Source organism: Giraffa tippelskirchi, chromosome 13, assembly GCF_054371585.1.
Source record: "Giraffa tippelskirchi isolate mGirTip1 chromosome 13, T2T-mGirTip1v1.2.pri, whole genome shotgun sequence".
Taxonomy (NCBI): Eukaryota; Metazoa; Chordata; class Mammalia; order Artiodactyla; family Giraffidae; genus Giraffa; species Giraffa tippelskirchi.
This window is the reverse complement of record NC_137287.1, coordinates 119,328,468-119,349,393: the sequence shown is the minus strand read 5'-3', so window position 1 is coordinate 119,349,393 and position 20,926 is coordinate 119,328,468. Positions and strand designations below refer to the sequence as shown.

At 48.7% G+C, this 20,926-nt stretch overlaps 2 long non-coding RNA genes across 2 annotated transcripts; both read left to right on the top strand.

Moving 5' to 3' along the window:
• The first annotated feature begins 117 nt into the window (after positions 1-117).
• On the top strand, positions 118-2,717 carry LOC145533231 (uncharacterized). Its single transcript, XR_014073930.1, has 3 exons — positions 118-174; positions 261-314; positions 435-2,717. It is a non-coding gene; the product is annotated as an uncharacterized LOC145533231 (long non-coding RNA).
• Positions 2,718-5,245: 2,528 nt separating this feature from the next.
• On the top strand, positions 5,246-19,264 carry LOC145533233 (uncharacterized). Its single transcript, XR_014073933.1, has 3 exons — positions 5,246-5,680; positions 10,511-10,748; positions 19,127-19,264. It is a non-coding gene; the product is annotated as an uncharacterized LOC145533233 (long non-coding RNA).
• The last annotated feature ends 1,662 nt before the right edge of the window (positions 19,265-20,926 follow it).

Genomic DNA, 20,926 nt, shown 5'->3' with positions numbered 1-20,926 from the left:
GATGCCAGTAGCATCCCCTCCTCCGCCCACATTGGTTATGACACCACAAATGCCTCAAACATTGTCAAGTGTCCCTGGGTGACATAATAGTACCAGCTAAGAACTGCTGTCTGCGATAATGAGCTCAAGGCGGGCAGGGATCCTTATCTATTTGGTTTCCTGCTTTATGCCCTAGTGTGTACAGTAAGCATTCAATACATTCTTACTGGGTGAATCTTAAAGAGATACATCGCAAAGACATATGCTCTTCTTTTTCTCAGAATGCTTTTCCACGCCTTTGTCTGGTGAACTCCTACTCATACTTCAAGACCCTGGTAGGCAATGTGTATGAGAAAAGTGGGCTGAGCAGGGACTGGAAGGAAGAAGAGAATATCTGCTACGTGCTTCTCTGAAAGGGGAACCATGACCCACTCCGGCTTCCCCACGCCCTGCAGGAAAGCGGACCCCGCACAGCCGGAGATTCCTGTTTTTTAAGAGAAGTCAGAGAAATGGATTTTATGTCAACTCTCCTGGTATCTTGAATGTTGGTAACTGATTCATATTTTAAAAAATTACATCAAGGGCCAAACATATTCCTGGGCTGGATAGGGCCTGTGGGTGGCAGCAAGGTTTGCCCTGAGGAGTTTAGGGGGTGTGGCCACCTCTGGGTACCATAAAGTGTTAGAAGACAGTTCTTCTTCATGTCTCACTTGTATCCGTTTTGCTGTAGTAGTGTGGAAGGGGGTCCTCATAGGGCAAGGCAGCTCTGATGGGCAGAGGTGAAACTGCCAGCAGAAGATGGGGTTCACAGGTGATTGCTCAGCCCGCCCTAGGCCGGCTACAGGCCCAGTTCAACCCAGAGCCCGGGGTGGAGGTCCAGGTGAGGGGTCACATCCTGGGGCCTGTGTCAAGCCAGTCTGTGGCTCTGAAATTTCCACATGGTGGGCCTAGTGTTGGGGCTGTTCACCCCAGATTCCCTGGCCTCTCTAAGAAATAAAAACAGGGAAACAAAGGTGGGGGCACGGCCTTGCTGAGAGCTTGGCCTGTAGTCTCGTGGGCAGGCACAGGGGGAGCCAGGAGGCGGACTTCTCTGGAAAGTCCCTTTGCTTCGGGAACTGGCCGGGTGCCTGGGAGAGTGGACACCCGGAGTCTCCTAGTCTCTGAGGCTCCAGCCGTATCCAACAGCTCCTCTGACATCTGCCCTTCCTGGGACAGAACTTTCCAGAAACGGAAAATTGAAAAAGCCCCTCTCTGCAAACCCTGGGCTCCCTTGATGGGAACTAGGGGGCTACAAGGCAAGGGCATGAACCCCAGGCCCAGGGCCTGATGTCCCTTGAAGCCACAGCCAGCTTCTCCTCTGCTCACCCCGCCAGCCATTTCCCTCAGCCAGACCCTGAATCAGCCAGGCCCAGGTCACAGCAGACCCTGTCACCACCGTCCAGGAGGCTGAGGCCCCTGGACCACACCTCAGAGTCTCACCCAGGGAGTGGGCCTGGGTTCTCCAGTGTGGGTTCTGCGTCTACAGCAGGCATCCTTTTGTGATGGGAAGTCAAGCATGTGGCACGTGATTGCTGCTGGGAAGGGAGAAAAGGAAGTAACACTTTACTGAGCAAGGACTCTGCTGGTCTGAACTATCTATACACTCAGTCTTCAGCGTCACCACACAACCCTGCCTGTATTCAACAAACATTTGGTGAGCACCTGCTATAAGCCAGGCCCTGAGGGTTTAAAACAGAATGACACAGAACTGAAGTCTGCCCCCTTGGAGCGCAGTCTGGAGGACAGGGATTAATAAAGTCCCCAAATCATGTCAAGCAGTGGAGGGACATTAACACAGGGCAAAGGGGAACCCTGGTGGCTCAGGTGGTAAAGAATCTGTCTATAATACAGGAGACCCGGGTTCGATCTCTGGGTCGGGAAGATCCCCTGAAGAAGGAAATAGCACCCCACTCCAGTATTCTTGCTGGAGAAATCCATGGACAGAGGAGCCTTGTGGTCCATAGGGTTGCAAAGAGTTGAACAGGACTGAGCAACTGACACTTTTGAAGGGTTAAAGAGTAATGAGGAGCAACTTAAAAGATCAGAGCTGCCTCCTGAGGGCGTTTCAATAGAGACCCCAGTAGGGTAAGGAGGGATATCTGGAGGAAGGATCTTGCAGGCAGAGGACACAGCGAGTGTAAAGGCCCTGAGGCAGGACTGTATTGAGCAGGTCAGCAGAGCACAAGTTGCCCAGTGTGGTTGGAGGAGAGGGCAGGAGAGAAAATAGAAGGGGATGAGGTTGTAAGGGGGGCAGGGGGGTGGTTACACAAGCCCTGGGGGCCACAGGAAGACTTTGACTTTTCCGCGAAGTGAGGTGGGAGCCACGTGAGGATTCCGAGCAGAGGAGGGTCGTGACCTGACTTCCTATTAGTCTCCCCATGTTAGAGATGAGGAAACCGAGGTTCAGAGAGGTGAAATCACTGGCCCAAGGTCACACAGCCAGTGAACATCCCTGGAGGAATTTGAACCCACATCCATCTGACTCTCAGTCTTTCCATTTCCTGACAGCCCCTGGTTTGGGAGGACCTTCCAAGGTGGCGCAGTGGTAAAGAAACCGCCTGCAATGCAGGAGGCCTGGGTTCGATCCCTGGGTCGGGAAGATTCTCTGGAGGAGGGCATGGCAACCCACTCCAGTATTCTTGCCTGGAGAATCCCATGGACACAGGAGCCTGGCGGGCTACAGTCCATGGGGTCGCCAAGTGTCGGACACATCTGAGCGTGCTCGGGCGCGCCTGGTTCTGGTGTGAGTCAGGAGGCCAGATCGGGGCAGAGTAGGGACTTAGAGCTGCTGTTTACAACTCCCGCCTCTGCCCAGCGCCACACCTCCTCACTCAGGCCCTCTCCCCCGCCATCCTCCAGCTGAGCTCCTAACCTTTAAGACCATCCCCTCCCCGGTACAGACTGGCTTTCCAGTAATGGACCAGAGGGGCCATTCAAAGGACCCAGCATGCGTGGCGGGGTGGCAGGCGAGGACCTGGAGCGCCTGGGGCCGCTGTGGTTCTGCCTCTACGGTGCAGAGTGGCCAGGGCAAGTCACCGGCCCCCAAAGTCAGGCTTGTTTCGAGGACAATCACTTTCTTTTTCTTGTAAAAAGAAGAGAAATGGTCGGCCCTTCAGTTTCACTCTGAGCCTGTCGATGTCTTTCCAGTAACTGAAGGGCAGGGGGCTGGGCCACTGCCCGGAGGCGGCCTGTGGATGCCTGGGGCGCTGTGGTTGATGCCACCTGGCCCCCCTTGCATCACCCCGCTCTCCACACCCCTCCCGCCTCCTCCAATAATTGCGGTCTTCGGCTTCCCTTTAACACCAAATGCAAAACTCTGCTGGAGGTAAGGCAGAAGGGAATCTGTGTGAATCTCTGAATTGTGGTTGAATAGAGGTATTCTTAGGCGCCTGCTTGCAAGGGTGGTGAACTTTTGGTGCTAAAAGCAGAATTGCTTTTCAGTAAATGTTATTACTCAAAAGGAAGTTGTCACCGCCACCGCCACCCCAAGCCTCTTCCAACTGCCGCACTGTCAGGCCCAAGGCGGGGAGGGGGGGGTCTCTGCATAGCTCCCCAGGACCCCACCAAGCCCGCACAGGAAGCTCTGGCCATCTCAGCTGACCCTGGCCAGCTAAAGCTGACATTCAAATGCCCACACACTGCCCTGGCATCATACTTCAAGGTACCAACTCTTTGCTTACTCAGCATTTGTGTCTCTGAGCCTGAGTGGTCTCAGAGGAGCAGAGCCAGAGCTGAGGGCGGGGTTGAAGCAAGAGCTGTCAGTTGTCTGTTTCTTCAAGAACTGCAGTCCATCTGGGCAACTCACCCCTCTTAATCTTTGCTTCCTCTTCTCTAAAATGGGGAGGGGGTGATGATGCCCCAAAGAAAAGAGCTAAGCATCCCAACTGGTTATGGTAGATGTTTAATAAATAAGGATATTATTAATAGTCAAAATGACACTAAATTGAAATTAGACTAGGGCTCAGCTCCACCATAACCTTGGACAAGTCCATTCCTCTCTCAGCCTCAGCTTTCTCCTGCGTAAAGTAGAAATAGTAATAATATCTATTGTGCAAGATTGTTGGGAGACTTTGATGAGCTGGAGCGTGTAAGTCATGAGGCATACAGTAGGTAGGCAGTCAGCATTCCTTCCATCCCTTCTCTTTGCTGCCTCAGAGAGGCTAACTCCTGGGCTCGTGGTCCCCTGGAGCTGCCCAGGGAACCATCTGTGTTCTTCCTTCACTGAGAAAGGTCCTTGAGAGTGTGCCCCAGAGCCCAGTGGCTAGACAAGAACCAACCAGACCAACCTCAGGGCAGCCGTTTAGTACACAGCCCTTAGTGAGAAAGGAGTCAAAACAAACCTCAAATGGCAGGTCACCATCCCAACCTAGGGAGCTAGCCGGGGGCACCCTAAGGTCCAGTCGCCCGCCTATGGCAGCCCTGCAGTGACAAGGAGTTTACAGAGCAGCGTGCACTGGAGCCCAGGGCCCTGTGTAATTCACAAGTCACCTCTTGGAGTCTCTGTACCAACCCCTTGAGGCAGGGCCTCCCGCTGCTCAGCAACTTGCAGGGGTGGAAGCTGAGGCTCAGGTAGGTGAGAGGTCTGGTTGACTGAGATTTGAACCCAGCCGGTGCCATCGGCAAGCCACACACTTAACCACTGCACGACATCCGCTGTTTGAGATTCTGACAGTGCCTCCACGTTACCAAAGATGCAATTATGTTCAGCAGTGGCTAGGTAGAAAAAATTTGTATTCGTATTCTCTATGAAATTTTTTACGTTGAGATTGGTGTAGATTCGGGGCAGTTGTAGGAAACAGAGATTCCTACTTACCCTCTCCTCCATTTCCCTATGACAACATCTTTAAAACAATGGCACCACCAGCTTGCTGACGCCGATCCAGCCAAGATGCAGAACGTCTCCAGTCCCATAAAGGTCCTTCCCAGTCTTCTTCCATAGCCCCAGCCATCTCCCACCCCCAACTCTGTCCTTTCTCCTGGCCACCACTAATCTTGTTTCCATTTCTACAACTGTATGAGCGTAAGAATACTCATAAATCCATACATAAATGGATTTCCCTGGTGGTACCATGGATGAGAACCTGCCTGCCAGTGCAGGAGACATGAGTTCAACCCCTGGTCCGGGAAGAGTCCACATGGCGTGGAGTGACTGAGCCATGCACCACAACTGCTGGGCCCACGTACCGCACCTGTTGAAGCCCCTGAGCCTAGAGCCTGTGCTCTGCAATGGGAGAGACTGCCGCAGTGAGACGCCCGCCGCCCACAACTAGAGAGTAACCCCCACTCACCACAACTAGAGAAAGCCCAAGCACAACAAGGGAGACCCAGCGCGACCAAAATATATACATAATTAAAAAAAAAAAACAATATAAATATTCCTAAAGAAAATCAATCCTGATTACTCATTGGAAGGACTGATGCTGAAGCTCAAGCTCCAATATTTTGGCCACCTGATGTGAAGAGCTGACTCATTGGAAAAGACCCTGATGCTGGGAAAGATTGAAGGCAGGAGGAGAAGGGGGTGACAGAGGACGAGATGGTTGGATGGCATCACCAACTCAGTGGACATCAGTTTGAGCAAGCTCCGGGAGTAAGCCTGGCGTGTTGCAGTCCATGGGGTCGCAAAGAGTTGGACACGACTGAGCAACTGAGCAACGACAATGTAAGTGGAATCATATGGTTTGTAATCCTTTGGGACTGACTTATTATTTTTTTTACTCAACATAATTCCCTAAAGATTCATCCAGACTGTTGCATGTGTCAATATTTTGTTCCTTTTTATGCTGAGTAGAATTCCAAGGTATGGATGCACCAGTTTCCTTAACTGTTCACTATTGCAGGGCATCTGGGTTACTTCCACGCTTTGCCTATTATAAATCAAACTGCTATGAACATGTGTGTACAGGTTTCTGTGTGAATCTAAGTTTTCATTTCTATATTCAGGAGCACAATAGCTAGATCATCTGGTAGTTTTTAAGACATTGCCTAACTGTTTTCCAGAATCCTGTACCATTTTACATTCCCACTAGGAATGCATGAGTGATCCAGTCTCTCCAGTCCTCTCCAGCATTTAGTGTTCTCACCCTTTTTCATTTTAGTCATGGGGATGGGTGTGTAGTAATACCTCATTGTGGTCTTAATTTGCATTTCCCTAATGGCCAGTGACGTTAAACATCTTTTCATGTGTTTATTTGCATCTGTGAATCCTATTCCATAAAATGTCTGTTCCTGTCTTTGGTCATTTTCTAATTGGATTTCTTTTTCATTGCTGAGTTTTGAAAGTTCCTGATACATTCTCAACACTAGTCCTTTGCCAGATGCATGGTTTTCAAATATTTTCTCCTGCTCTATAGCTTGTCTTTTCAATCCTCTTTAACAGAGCAAAAAAATTTTAATGTTGATGAGGTACAATTTATCACTTTTTTCATCTTCTGAATTATGCTTTTGGTGTTCAGGTATAATAATTCTTTGCCTGGCCCTAGATCCTGAAATGGAGAAGGCAATGGCACCCCACTCCAGTACTCGTGCCTGGAAAATCCCATGAACGGAGGAGCCTGGCGGGCTGCGGTCCATGGGGTCACTGAGTCGGACACGACTGAGCGACTCCACTTTCACTTTTCACTTTCATGCCCTGGAGAAGGAAATGGCAACCCACTCCAGTACTCTTGCCTGGAGAATCCCAGGGACGGGGGAGCCTGGTGGGCTGCCGTCTATGGGGTCGCACAGAGTCGGACACGACTGACGCGACTTAGCAGCAGCAGCAGCAGCAGATCCTGAAAATCAATTTTCTCCTACTTTAAAAGAAATAAATGTTTTATAGTTTCATGTTTTAGTTGAAGTCCATGATCCATTTAATCTTTGTTATAAGGTGTGAGATTTGGGTCAAAGTCAAGGATCTTTTCTTTTTGCCTATGGATGTCCAGTTGCTCCCACACTATTTACAGTAAGTCCCCTACATATGAACCTTCAAGCTGCGAACTTTCAAAGATGCGAACTTGCGTTTCATCAGTATCAGGTGTGAGTGACATTGCAGCTTGCCTTCCATCTCCTGTTGCTGACGGTCCTTCATCTCAACCATCCCCCTCCTCCCCTCCCTCCTCCAGGCAGTAACTCTTCCTGCGCTGGACACCAGCCCCTGGATGGCGGCTGTTGTTCTCTACTACTGTACTTTTCAAGGTACTGCACTGTAAGATTAGAAACATTTTCTGTATTTTTTGTGTTTTTTTAAATTTATTATTAACAAATGGCATGTTGCGGTCCATGGGATCACCAAGAGTCAGACACAACTGAGCGACTGAACTGAATTTATTATTTGTGTGAAAGGAATTATAAACCTATTAAGTATAGTACTGCGGAAACAATTGTGTTAGTTGGGTACCTAGGCTAACTTTGTTGGACTTAACAAACAAACTGGACTTACAAACATGTTCGCAGAACGGAACTCAGTCATGTGTAGGGGACTTACTGTATTAGAAAGGTTATCCTTCTGCTGAATTGCTTTTGTAATTTTATCACAAATCAGCTGGAAATGTTTATGGGGGTCTAAGTCCTTTCTTCTACTCCATTGATCGTATGTCTCTTCCTCTGCCAATACTACTTTCTCTTGTGTAGTAAACTTTAATATTGGGTAGAATGATTCCTCCCACTTTGTAGAAAATTGTATATGGTGTTTTACTTCTTTGATAAATGGGGTGGCAAAGCTCTGTTCCTCAATTTACTTGTTTAAAAATAGACTGTTGAAGCAGGAATGGCCGAGGGTCCACAGAGATGTGTGCTCCTCCTCTGAAGGGTCCAGCTGTAGATAAGTAGCTGCCCAGCCAGGAGACTACATTTCCCAATTGCCTTCGTGTCTGGGTGGAACCATGTGACTAGTTCTGGACAGTGGAGCGTGGCAGGGCAGGCTGATGGGTTCCTTCTCCATCTCCTCTCTCTGGTTGGATCTTAATCCCCAGGGTCACTTTGAACATGGCAGAGCCTCCAGCAGTTGGGATACCTAAGTGACTGTGTGAATCAGGGGTCCTTCTCCCTGTGACTATCCCAACGGACAAAAACAGCAGCATTTATAAATGAAATACAACAACACTGTTAAAGTTTAAAAGTTAAAGTAAAAAAAAAAACTTGTAAAATGTCCATCCATGTACAATTTACAACCATTTCCCACACCTCTGGCATATTCACAGTTTGGGAAATATATATCCTAACCCTGTTTTAGAAGTCAGTCCACATTCCTTCTACAACTAGAAAAACAGAGGTCCAGAGAGGGAAGGGGTTTGCCTAAGGTCACAGAGCAAATCCAGGGCTGAGCCCAAGTAATTCCACTTGCTATACATAACTGATTTCCATGAACCTTTGATTCTTTCTTTCAAAGGGTGGACAAGTCTGAGCATGTGTCATCCGAGGCTCCAAGTGGACGATTATAAAAACAAATCATAATTAATAATTCCTTAGGAGGCAGGTCAGAGAGCTTCCGGGGCAGGGTGGCGCCTCTGAGGGCTGATTTGGAGGAGAAGTAATTTTAAGACTTCCCGCCTTTCATCGGGGGATGGGGAAGCAATTTAAAATAAGCCTAATAAACATGGCCCACGCAGTTGTGACCCGTGGAATGACGCTCTCACCTCCAGAAGCCGCTTCGGCCTTTATGATGTGGGATTTGTCTGTGTGCTGAGGTTAAAGAAGAGGGGAAAAAAAAGGCCATGAGGGATTTATCGGGGAAAAACAACATCAACAACAATAATTTCTTGCAGAACTGAGTGGGTCAATGCCTGTGGGTGGCTGAACTGGTGAGTCAAAGGGCATCAGAAAGAGCAACTTTGGAGGACGCAGGAGGAGAGAGGGCAAGGGCCCTGGGGTCAGGTTCGCAGACCCTGGTTCAAGCCTGATCTGCCGCTGAACAGCTGTGAATCCTCAGCCACTGACTTCACCACCCTGTGCCTCAGTCTTCCCCTCTATGAAATGGGGAGTATATCAGTACCTACCACCAACGGCTATCTAGGACTAAAGTGAGGCAATGCGAGTGAAGCTGCCAGCACAATGTCTCTCACACAGTAGGCCCTCAACTCATGCATACCTCACTCCATCATTGCTGGGTAAGTGAGTCCTGATGTCAGTTCAGGACATCGAACTGAGATACTCATACGCCGGGGTCCCATGGTTCTCCACCCGGGCTTCACATTTTAAAAATATTGGTTCCTGGAACCCACCCCAGAGATCCTGCTGCAGTGGCTTCTAGGGGCAGGTTGGAGACCCCCACCCGTGGGACAGCAGGGTCCCCTGTGGGCCTGAGTAGACGCATGCCACGCAGAGATCAGCCATCCGTCCGCGTTTCTCCCTCCGCACTCAGCACTGTGCTTGTGGTTCAGCTCTAACCGTACGGCTGCGCGTGTGCCTGGTCCATTGCTTCTAATTCCTGATTTCTGCATCCTCCCTATTTCTTGTGTCCCTTCTTCTAGCACAGACTCCAGGTTGCTCCCTGCTACCCTCTCCACATTCATGTCTGACATTGTGAACTTTCTCCATGAGCACCCCTGAGGTGGGGGAAATGTCTCTGAGGCTTCCTATTATCATTGAAGTTCAACCCAGTAGCTCCAGTGACTGAATCTCCAAGGTGGGGCCTCAGACCCTGAAGGTTTCTAAATGCTCTCCAGGAGTGATTCTGAGGAGGAATAACACAGATGGAGACTCACTTGCTTACCAAAATCTCCATAATCAAAATACCGAACAACCCAGAGAGAAGAAAGTTCAGTGAGTTAAAAATGGAATTTCGATTCCTTTTCCAGTATGTTTACTGAGGGCCCATAACAGCTAGGTCCTGGGGATGCAGAGATGGTGACCAGAGTTAGCTTCAGAGTGGCCAAGAGACTGGAACTCAGAACTTTGAGACACCAAACAGCACACTCTACACAAGCAGAGTTATTAAAGGGTGATTACAACCCTCTGTGATAAAGGCTAATATTAGATGTGCATACAAGGAATGGGGTGAAGTAATTGACTGATTTAAGAGGGTTAGGGAAATTTCCCTTGGGAGAGTGAAGGATGGGTTTTAAAGAATGAATAGGAGTCTGCTAGAAAAAAGATCAGGCAATAATCACTTGTAGCAAATGCTGTTGGTGTCTACCCAAATCCCCTAGATGAACACTCCCACTCACTGCAAATAACTATGTTTACTCTCTCTACTTGAGAACTTTGGTCTGGCTGTGGGCATGTGCATAGCCAGAAGTTCCAGAAAGTTGATGCCCTGGAATGAGACCTCAGCTAACCACTGACGGGGAGTTGGCAGATATACGGCTGGTTTCCTCTCCCATTGGCTGGAAAAAGTCTGGGGTCCATCATCTACACTGGCTCCCTGAGTTGGTTTGAGATCCCCCCGGACGTTGCTGGCCTGATAACCACGTGTTTTATTTGCATCCTTCCCTGTCTTGCTCATCCACCCTGCTATGGGGACTTCCCGGCATCACTTTCCGAATGTACTCCTTGAACTTGAATCCTGTCTCAGGGTCTGTTTCTGGAAGAACTCAGACCAGGACAGCATCCTGCATGGAGGAGACAGCACAGGCAAAGGCAGAGGTTGGAAAGCACGTGGTTCATGCAGACGATTCCCCACACCCGATGCACAGGATGCCATATGGAGAGGAGGTTGAACAGTCATGTGGATGGACCTCAACTGCCACGCTAGGATCCCGGACTTCTTCCTGCTTTTTCGGCTCAGGAAGTGGGACCCCGCTCCAGAGCAGGTAGGGAAGTGAGCTGTTTATTCAGATTCCTCAAGGATGTGCTGGTGAGGCTGGCGGGGTAAGGGTGCCAGGTTCTCTAGTCTCTGCATCCATGATCCTCTGGCTTTGGGGTTCATCTGAATAAGATTCAAGTCTGACCTGGACAGAGGCAGGAAGAAAGGCAGGAAGAAAGGCTGATATTCTAGGAAGGGAGATGAATCATAAATAATATATTTAATAAAATTACTGAGGGTAAAAAAAATGCAAGGCCGAAAAACAAATCAAAATAGGAAGAGTGAGTGCAGGGCTATTGTCAATGGAGGGGAAAAGGAAGGCAAAAAAGAAATGATGGACCAGATCTGGTAGGGGAACCGCAAGTGCAAAGGCCCTGAGGCAGGATTGAGATCGGCTACTGGAAGAACAGCCTAGAGGCCAGTCCGCCAGTGGCCCAAGACCACTGTCTTTGGCTGGCAGAGACAGCCCAGCTGGGTAATGACTGCCCATCCAGTTTGGCTTTCAACAGGACACGTTAACTAATCTCTCTGGGCCTGAGTCTCCTCCTCTGTGCAATGGGTACTGTGATGGCACCACACTCATGGGACCACTGCAGCACCACGTGAGTCTCCCTTCTCTTGCCCCTCTGCCCTGTAGGGGCAATTCTGAAGGACAAGAGGAAACAGTGTCCTGAGCTGTCTGTAGAGAGCCCAGGGCCAACTTCATCTTGTAACTCCCCCACCCACCTCTAAAAACCCAAGGTCTCCAGAAGACTCTGGGGCCCACCCAGGTAGGAATCATCTCTGGGCTGTGGCCACAGTGCCCCCATCACACCCCTGTTACACCCAGCTCCAGTATGGACCACAGGACACCCCTGGGCCCAGCTTGACAGTTTAAGCCTCAAAATTTAGTTGTGGCAAAGTTGAGTCGCTGACTTGCCAGCAACTTCCCATCCTGGGCTGTAGGGGGGCCAGGCCGGGGAGGGAGAACAAAGGCTTTTGTTTGCCCAGCCGCAGAGGAGGATGAGAAAGAGCAGCTCCTGCCTGATCCTGTGGAAGCCCCCAAGGCTGCCGGCTCAGGCCTGGAGCCAAAGGAGACAAGTCAGAACAGCCAAGTGGGAGACCCGGAGCCCAGGGTTGGGAAATCGTGTTGGGAGAACTGCCCACCCATCCCCCCATCCATTCGTCCATCCATCACCTATCATCTATCTATCAATCTGTCTCCCTATCCATTACCTACCAATGCATCCATCTATTACCCATCTCTTACCCATCCATCCATCCGTCATCCATCCATCACTTGCCCGTCCTTTCCACAAGCACATATTGAGCAGATGGAGGCCCAGGCTCTGGGTTGGGCACTGGGAAAGCAGCTGTGAATAAAGTCCCTACCCCTAAGGGGCTGATATTCTAGGAAGGGAGATGAATCATAAATAATATATTTAATAAAATGACTGAGGGTAAAAAAAAATGCAAGGCCGAAAAACAAATCAAAATAGGAAGAGTGAGTGCAGGGCTATTGTCAATGGAGGGGAAAAGGAAGGCAAAAAAGAAATGATGGACCAGATCTGGTAGGGGAACCGCAAGTGCAAAGGCCCTGAGGCAGGATTGAGATCGGCTACTGGAAGAACAGCCTAGAGGCCAGTCCGCATGTATGCTAAGTCACTTCAAACCCATGGACTGTAGCCCACCAGGCTCCTCTGTCCATGGATTCTTCAGGCAAGAATACTGGAGTGGGTTGCCATGACCTCCTCCAGGGGATCTTCCTGACCCAGGGGTCAAACCTGGGTCTCCTGCAGTGTAGGCAGATTCTTTACCATCTGAGCCACTAGGCAAGTCTAACCATCACTGAAAGAGGAAAGGAAGGTAGAGGGAAATAAGGAGGTAAAACTGCCAGGGCCCTGCGGGCAGAGAGACCCAGCTCCTGCTCTGGCTCTGCATAGGCAGGGAATGGTTCCTTTTCCTCCCCAGACCTTGGAATTTCCATCTGTATAAAGAGAGCCTAGATATGATTGTCCTTTCCCATCTAGGGCTCTGTCATTAAAAAAAAAAAAAAAGATGGCCTTGCTCTTGCCTGAGAGCCAGAAGAGCCAGGTTCTAGACTGCAAGAGTGAAGAATGCAGACCATGGAGTTAGGGATTTTAATCTCTCTGTGCCTCGGTGTTTGGGGCCATAAAATGGGAATAATAATACCTTCCACCCCTTGGGGCTCTTACCAGGAGCCATAGGAATGGTGCAGGGAAAGCATCTCTTTGGTTACCTTCCTCGTCCCTGTTACATTATGATTCAGGGAGACAGTGATGGTGGATCTTGCTAACCCTCCTGTTCAGAGGCAGAGTGTGAAGCCCTGGGACGTCCCTCTGGGTGCTGCTGGCCTGGACTAGCTTCGCGAGGCCTGGGGGCAGGATCTCCAGAGCTCGAGTCTAATCCTACAGGGATTGCTGGAGAGGTGTGGGGATAAGGCCCTGCAAGCAGCTCAGAGGCCTCCCCCTCCCCCAGACAGGCAGCTCAGCATTGGCACAGGGCTCATCTTGGGACAGGCAGCGGAGCCTCCCGCGTGGCTCCACCACGTCCACCGCTGGGCCCTCTCTCAGCCTCCCTTTCCAAATGCACTGCTCGGGTTCTGGTGCCTCATCTGATCCATCCCTGCCTTAGAACCTTCGTGCTTGCGGGGCTGGCCACCAGCTCTGCTCCCTCCCCTCCTGCAGGACTCAAAGGCCACCTTAGTCTCTAAGAGAAGCCTTCTCTGACCATCAGGGCAACACAACCCCACACCCCCCATTCATTCTTCCTCTCTACGCTGGGTTCCTTTCCCGCAGAGTCTTCCTAAACACTCTCTGAAGTTCCTTGCTAAGTTCTTGGTTTCTTCACTGCCTGATTCCTCCACTATGATGTCAGCTCCACAGGACAGAGGCTGCCCATCTTACCCTCTGTATCTCAAGCAATGAGCACATAGCAGGTGCTCAGTCAATTTTTGCTGAATGAATAATAGGAATGTAATGATTCCTTTATTTTTTGAAAAACATTTTCCCGCTTAAAAATTAACTTTAATTTCATAATGGACATTATTATACTCTTTGAATTTTTTCTTTACTGTTACAATTTATGGTTAAAATTCCCTTTGACCTTCAATCCAGACACTCCCTGAGGTGGTCATGTAACAGGTTTGGCCGTGTCCTCCCAGACTTATTCTTGTACACGTACACACATAGAAACGCATAACATTGCCGTTGATATTGTGTGTGTGCAAGCATGCGTGCATGTGTGTGCGTGTTTATATAAATGGTGGACTAGATTGGGCTCCCAACTTGCAAAGAACGTAAACAACTCTGAGTAATTGGATGTTTAAATTTTATGTGTCGACTTAGCTAGGTTATTGTGCCAGTTGTTCGGTCAAACATTAGCTTCACTGTTGCTGTGAAGGTACTCTGTAGGTGTGACTAGCATCTACAGTCAGTTGATTTTAAGCAAAGGAAAGTATCCTCCATAATGTGGGTGGGCCAACCACTTAAAGGCCTTGAGAGTGAAAACTGAGGTTTCCTGGAGAAGAAGGAATTCTGTCTCCGGATTATAATATAGAAATCCTCCCTGAGTTTGTGGCCTGACAGCCTGCCTACAAATTTCAGACTTGCCATCCTCCATAACTGCATTCTTAAAGCTAGATGATAGACAGAGAGATCTATGATAGAAAGATCATCTCCTATTGATTTTCTTTTCCTGCAAAACCCTGCCTGTTACAGTAATTTAAAGAGACACAGGGGACTTTCCTGGTGGTCCAGTGGCTAAGACTCCATGCTCCCAATGCAGGGGGCCTAGGTTCGACCCCTGGTCAGGGAGCTAGATCCAAAACACCTCAACTCAGAGTTAGCAGGCTGCAACTAAGAGTTCAGATGCTGCAACTAAAGATCATGCATGCCACAACTAAGACTAGGCCCAGCTATATAAATAAATAAATATCTTTAAAAAAACTAAACAGGGACACAGTCTCTTACAAGTAATTTAGGAAAAAAACAACAACAATCAATCAAACAGACATGAAAGACAAAGAGTCAAGCAGACATTTCACAAAGGAGATGCAAAATGACCAGTAAACACACAGAGGGGTTTGACATCATTGATTGTCAGGGAAATGCAATTTAAAACCACAGTGGGATATCACTTAGGAGGGTTAAAATGAAAAATTCAGAAAATACCAAGAGTTGATGAGGAGGTGCAACATCCAGAAGAAACTCATACATGACTGGTAGGAACACAGAATGGTGCACTTTGGAAAGCTGGTGATTTCTAACCAAATGAGACATGCCCTTACCACACGACCCAGCAATAGGTCTATTACTCAACAGGAATGTAGACAGATGTTTGCCGACAGATGTTTGCCAAAATATGTACACAAGAATGTTCGGAGCAGCCTTATTCATAAACAGCTTCAACCTAGAAAATACCCACATGCCCCTCTGTAGGAGAGGGGATGAATGAACTGAGCCACATCCAGACGATGGCCTCTTGCCCAGCAATAAGGATGAGTGACCTGCACCCACATGCAACAGCATAGATGAATCTCAAAGACATCAACATCAAGAGACGGAGCCAGACACCGTAACATATCATTTAATTCTATTTAAGTAAAGGACTAGAAACAGACACACTACCCTTGGTTACCTTTGGGAAAGTCATCACTGGCAGAGGGCATAGGGGAGCTTCTGGGGGACAGGAACACTCTGTTTCTTGATGTAGGCTTGATGCGCTCACTTGTGGAGATCCATCACAGGTTTGTCACTTATGACCTGTGCGTTGTTCTGTGTGTGTTCTGTACTTGAGGAAAAAGTCACATTAGGGAGGGGACATTCGTGTACCTACGGCTGATTCATGGTGATGTTTGGCAGAAACCAACACAATTCTGTCAAGCAATTATCCTTCAATTAAAAAGTAAATTTTTTAAAAAGCTCAAATTAAAATTAGGGGTTGGGACAGTCTAAGAGAGTTGAAGAACCAGATTTCAAAGTTAGCAGGGATAGTGCCCCAACCATAGGACTAGATCGGGTGAGACCTTTCTGCTGCCTCTGGACTACCCCTCACTCCAAGTTTGGGTAGGTGTGTCTGATTGGTTGAGCCCAGGTCATGTGACCACCCCATAGCTGCAAAGGAGACTGGGAAGTGTGAACATCTAGCAGGTTCACCATCAGTGGTGGAAGTGGGTAGGGTCTGCCTCAAAAGATGGGGAGTCCTTAGACCACAGCGAGGTGCTTAACCTTTTCCCCACCAACAGCTGTTTAGGTCGCTTCCAGTAACCATTTTGGCACATATTCCTTGTGCCTGATGTTTCTCTAAAGGAGATACCAAACAACAGAATTCCTGTGTTCTAAAAAAGATGAACTTACAGTTTTACTGTATACTGTAAAGTTATCTTCCTGAGAGACTGTTCCAATTCATACCTGGACCAGAAGAATATGCGTGGCCATTTCCCACGGTCTCCTGAATACTTTATATTATCAGTCTTTTATTTTTGACGAATGCAGGACTCAAAAACCTTGTCTAAGTTTTGTTAGTTTGTATTTGCCTGATTACCAGCAAGGCTGGACATCTTGCATGTCTATTTGCCTTATGTGTTTCTGTTTCTGTAAGTTGCCTGTTTCCATCTACTTATGCTGTTATTCTAGGCGGTCAGGTTTTGGGGTTTTTCTCTTATTGCTCTGCAGGGATTCTTTAGCTACTATGGAAATAAATCATTTGTCTAGATTTACGTTGCAAATATTTTTACCCAGGTTGTCATTGGTCTTTTAACTTGGAAGTGAACACACACTGTTCCCCCAGGCTCACAACTTTTCTGAAGCTGGGAAATCAACATTGAGGCAAAGAGGGTGGGGATAAAGAGGAAAGGGGATCTTTCTGACCTTACCCGGTTTTGTTCCCACTAGCTCTGAGGACATTTTGCAATATCTCTACCAGTCATCCTTTCATTTCCTTGTTCTTGTCACCAATAGGAAATAGTATTAGAGCCGCAGTCATAGGACTACTTAACTTCTACTTTAATTTTTTTTTTTCAAGCCAGAAGTTTACCAAACTTGGTGTGGAGAAGAGTAATTCCCATGTCCTTTAGTATTCTCAGAGTCCCTAGTGGGGAGTCGGCCAGGCTTACCACCTCTTAAGACTGTCATTCATTTGTTGACTACCTGAATAAAGGAATTAGATTAATGCCAAAAATTTGCAAATTCCTTCAGAAGCTGCCACTAGCTGACAAAGGGGCAAGTGTTGTATAGGCATATGTGAGCAAATGGTCTGGAGGTGGAACTGAGCAATGCTTTAAAGTATCCTTGAAAATCTTTTGCTCTTCATAAAAAGGCAAGAGCACATGGTTTGGTGAATACAGATACATTTTAAATGCACAAAGTCAGCAGTTGGCAGACTACAGCCCTTGGGCCAAATCCGGCCCTCTGCCTGTTTTTGTAAATAAAGTTTTATTGGCACACAGCCACATCCATTAGTTTCATATTGTCTGTGGCTGCTTTCCAGCTACCATAGCAGAGTTGAGTAGTTGCAACAGAGACCATATGGTCCACAAAGCCCAAAACATTTATTATCCACTAGCTTTATAGAAAAAAATTACCAACCCCTGAACTAAGCAATTAAAAAGACATAACAAGTTATAACTTCACAGTATTTTTAGATATATAAAACAGAAGAAATGAAAAAAATGATTTTAAAAAAGTGTTTGGCCAATCGTGTATGGCTAGATCTTTCTAAGTTAAATGCATAGAAGGCAGAATCCACTGCATAACATGGTGAAGAGTAAGACTTTGAATCTAGATTATTTTTTAAAAAATTCTAGCAGCTGAGTAATTTTTTTCAAATTACTTTAAGCCTCTCAACCTCAACTTTCTCACCTGTAAAATGGTAGTGATGATAGTAGCAACATCATAGGATTGTGTATTTAGTGGGATTCTTAGAACAGTGCCTTAGAATCTAGTGAATGCTATATAATTATGTGCTATTATTACCGTCATTTCAGTACACAGACAGATTGATGTCCTGACTGTGCTACTTCCCAGCTCTATGGCCTTGAGCACATGGATGTCCCTCCCCAAACCTCAGTCTCCCCATCCATAAATGGGATCATAGTTTCCATCACGTGGAGTTTCTGTAAGAACTATGCTTAACACGGCATCTGGCATACCTTAGGCATTCCACACTTGGTGGATGTTATTGCCACTGTTCCCATTATTCTGACTTCCTTTCTGACCCCAGAGCCTCCACACTGTCTGGAGATCAGCCCTCCTCCTGCTGTGCAAGGCAGGTCATGGCTCTGGACCCTCTGTGTACCAGCACTGACTGTTTCCACCCAGCAGTTGTTTATTTAACTGTCCTCTTAAGTAACTCTCCAGCCATCAAAGGGCTGTTTACAAACCCCACAATTAGCTTTCCTGGAACAGCAAATAAACAGAAACCTAATTAGGTATGTTTCTCCTGGCTCAAGGCACAGTGATCTGAAGGCTTGGGCATCGTAGCCATCAGTTAAATAAACATTCATGGGATGTATGGATGAATGGATGTAGAGATGGATGCATGTATAGAAGAATAGATGGGTGATGGATGGACAGATACTGTTTAAGATGATGGAGAGACAGATGAATGGAAGGACAGACAGACAGAAGGTGAAAGGGATAGAAAAATGGACAGAAGGATAGGTGGATGGATGGATGGAGGCTGAATGGAAGGGACAGACATTAATGGAAGGACAGGTGGATGGATAGATACTTGGAAGGTAGATGAGTAGGTGAATGAGTAGGTGGATGGATGGATGGATGGATGGGTGGATGAAAGGGTGGGCGGATGGATAAGTGAATGGAAGGTGGGTCAGTGGATGGACAGGTGAATGAACGAGTGGGTGGACATTTGTGGAATGCTAGAGTAAGAAGGCAACACGAACTGAAGTTCCAGGCTCTTTCTGACATCTGGGCCCCGCCCTGCTCCTCACTGAGATGCCATGTCACCACTCAGCAGAAGGGACTCTGGCCTTATGATATCAGAACGACCCTGGGTTTAAATTCAGTTCTGCTATATCTACTCTGTGACCTTGAGCAAATCTTATTACTCTCTGGGCCTGAGTCGCCACCTCCATAAAACGGATGCTAGCAACTGTCTCCACTGCACGCAGCTTCTGGGAGGTAAATGGGTTAAGTGTCCAGGCCACAGTCCTTGTTCTGTACATGTAAATGCCTTTTCCACCACTGCTGGTGGATTGCCCAGACCGTGTTCCAAGGATTCACCCTGATGGAGGGACCAAAGACTACCTGTATCCTGAAGAGCAGGGCCTGTTCCCACTGTGGGTGAGGGGCAATTGAGACTGAGCCCAGAATTTGGACCTCCTCCCTCCCCGGCTCCCTCAAGGGTCTCCACTTGGTTTTCCAGGTCTGGGAGATGAGAATGATGGTGTGAGAGCCAGACTGCTGAGATTCAAATCGCTCTCCTCCCACTTTCCAGCGGGTAACTTCGGGCAAATTACTAACCACTCTGTGCCTTGGGAAAATGAAAGTCCCTACCCCAAAAGATTATTGTGAAGGTTGAATGAATTAATACAATGAAGTGTTTCCTACAGTGCCTGGCACAGCGTAAGCATGGCTAGTTACTCTTATTACTGTATAATAGTTATTATTATTATTACTACTATCATTACCACCTCTCCCACGACCCCTTCGCCTTCCTGGCCAGAGGAATCTCTGGCGTTCCCCACCAGAAGATGGCCTTCGAGCTGGGCTCGAAAGAACAGAAGGCTCCCCATAGAAGGGCACTGCCAGCCAGGGCACTGCCAGGGCAAAGGCGTGGAGGGGAACGCTCCCCAGGAGCGAAGCTGGAGCGTCTTTGGCCAGAGGGAGGTGTAACTCCCGGTGGCAGAGGCTGGGCGGGGTGCCGTGAGTCAGGGTTTGGCCCTGCCAGGCCATGGCAGCGCAGTTTCCCATCAAGGGCCCGGGCGGGGTGGCTGTGGCTCCCTCTGGCCAGAGGTGAGGGTCTGAGTCAGCCCTCGTCAGGTAAGAGGAGGAGGATGTGGGACTTTCCCACCTGTGCCCTGGAAGCCCGTGTGAGCTGGGCAGGGCACCTCCCACAGAGGGCGGGTGGGCAGGGGCCTCTGCACCAGCTACAGTTGGTGCTGCCCACCTCCACGGCTGACCCCGGGGCCCTGAGTCCAGGGAGAGGCCTGGGAGCGTCTCCTCTCCTGACACTCGGGCTGGGACGCAGGACCCCAGCCAGGGGCTTTTCCTAGGGTAGGAAGAGAGCTCTGGAGTCCAGTGAGGTCTGGGAAGCCAGGGAAAATCTCCCTTAACAGGAATATTTATTTGAACCAAGACCTGAAGGAGGGGAGGAAGTGAGCGGTGAATGCTATATCTGGGGAAGAGTGTCCTCAAGAAAGAGAACAGCAGGTGCAAAAGTCCAGTGGTGGAGGCCTGGGTTTTGGAGGAACAGGGAAGAGACGGCCCAATCACACAGGCCCTGGTGGACCATGAGGAGGAGCTCAGGTTTTAGAGGAGAGGAGAGCCCTGGGGCGGTCAGAGCAGCAGAGGGATGGGCTGGCTCAGGCTCTGATGAGACCTCTGGCTGCACATAGAGAGCGGGTGGGGGTGAGGAGCAGGGCACAGAAGCAGGTGGCCTGCAGCGGTCCAGGTGGGTGATGGGGCAGCCGACGGGTGGGGACCCTGAAGGCGGGCAGAAGAGGCGGGTTTCTAGGGACTCCGTCGGGCGTCAGTCAACACATCCTTCCTGAAGACTCACGCGTGAGCCCTGTGTGGGAACTGTGGATACGGGGATCACGAAGACTGCGCCCCTGCTTCCAGTTCAGGAAACAAGACGTACATAAATCAGTATGATGTGACCGGTGCTCAAAGCCGGGGTGAGCCAAGGGCATCCACGCTGCACCAGGCCCTGTCTATGCAGGCTTAACTCAACCTGGTGAGATGAGAACAACCATGAACCCCCATTTGACAGATGATGAAACTGAGGCTCTCTTGGGGAAGTTAAGGAAGCAGTGTGTCCAAAGTCAGGAGACTCCTCCCTACTAATAGGATTTGCACCAAGGTCCGCCCAGCTGCAGGACTGGGCCCACCTGACCGCTCTGATTTCTGGACGGGCTCATGTAATCAGGGAGGGCTTCCTGCAGAGCTGAGACTACAGCTTGGTTCCCAGGGGTGGGCAGCATTCCGTCAGGGCACAGAGGGG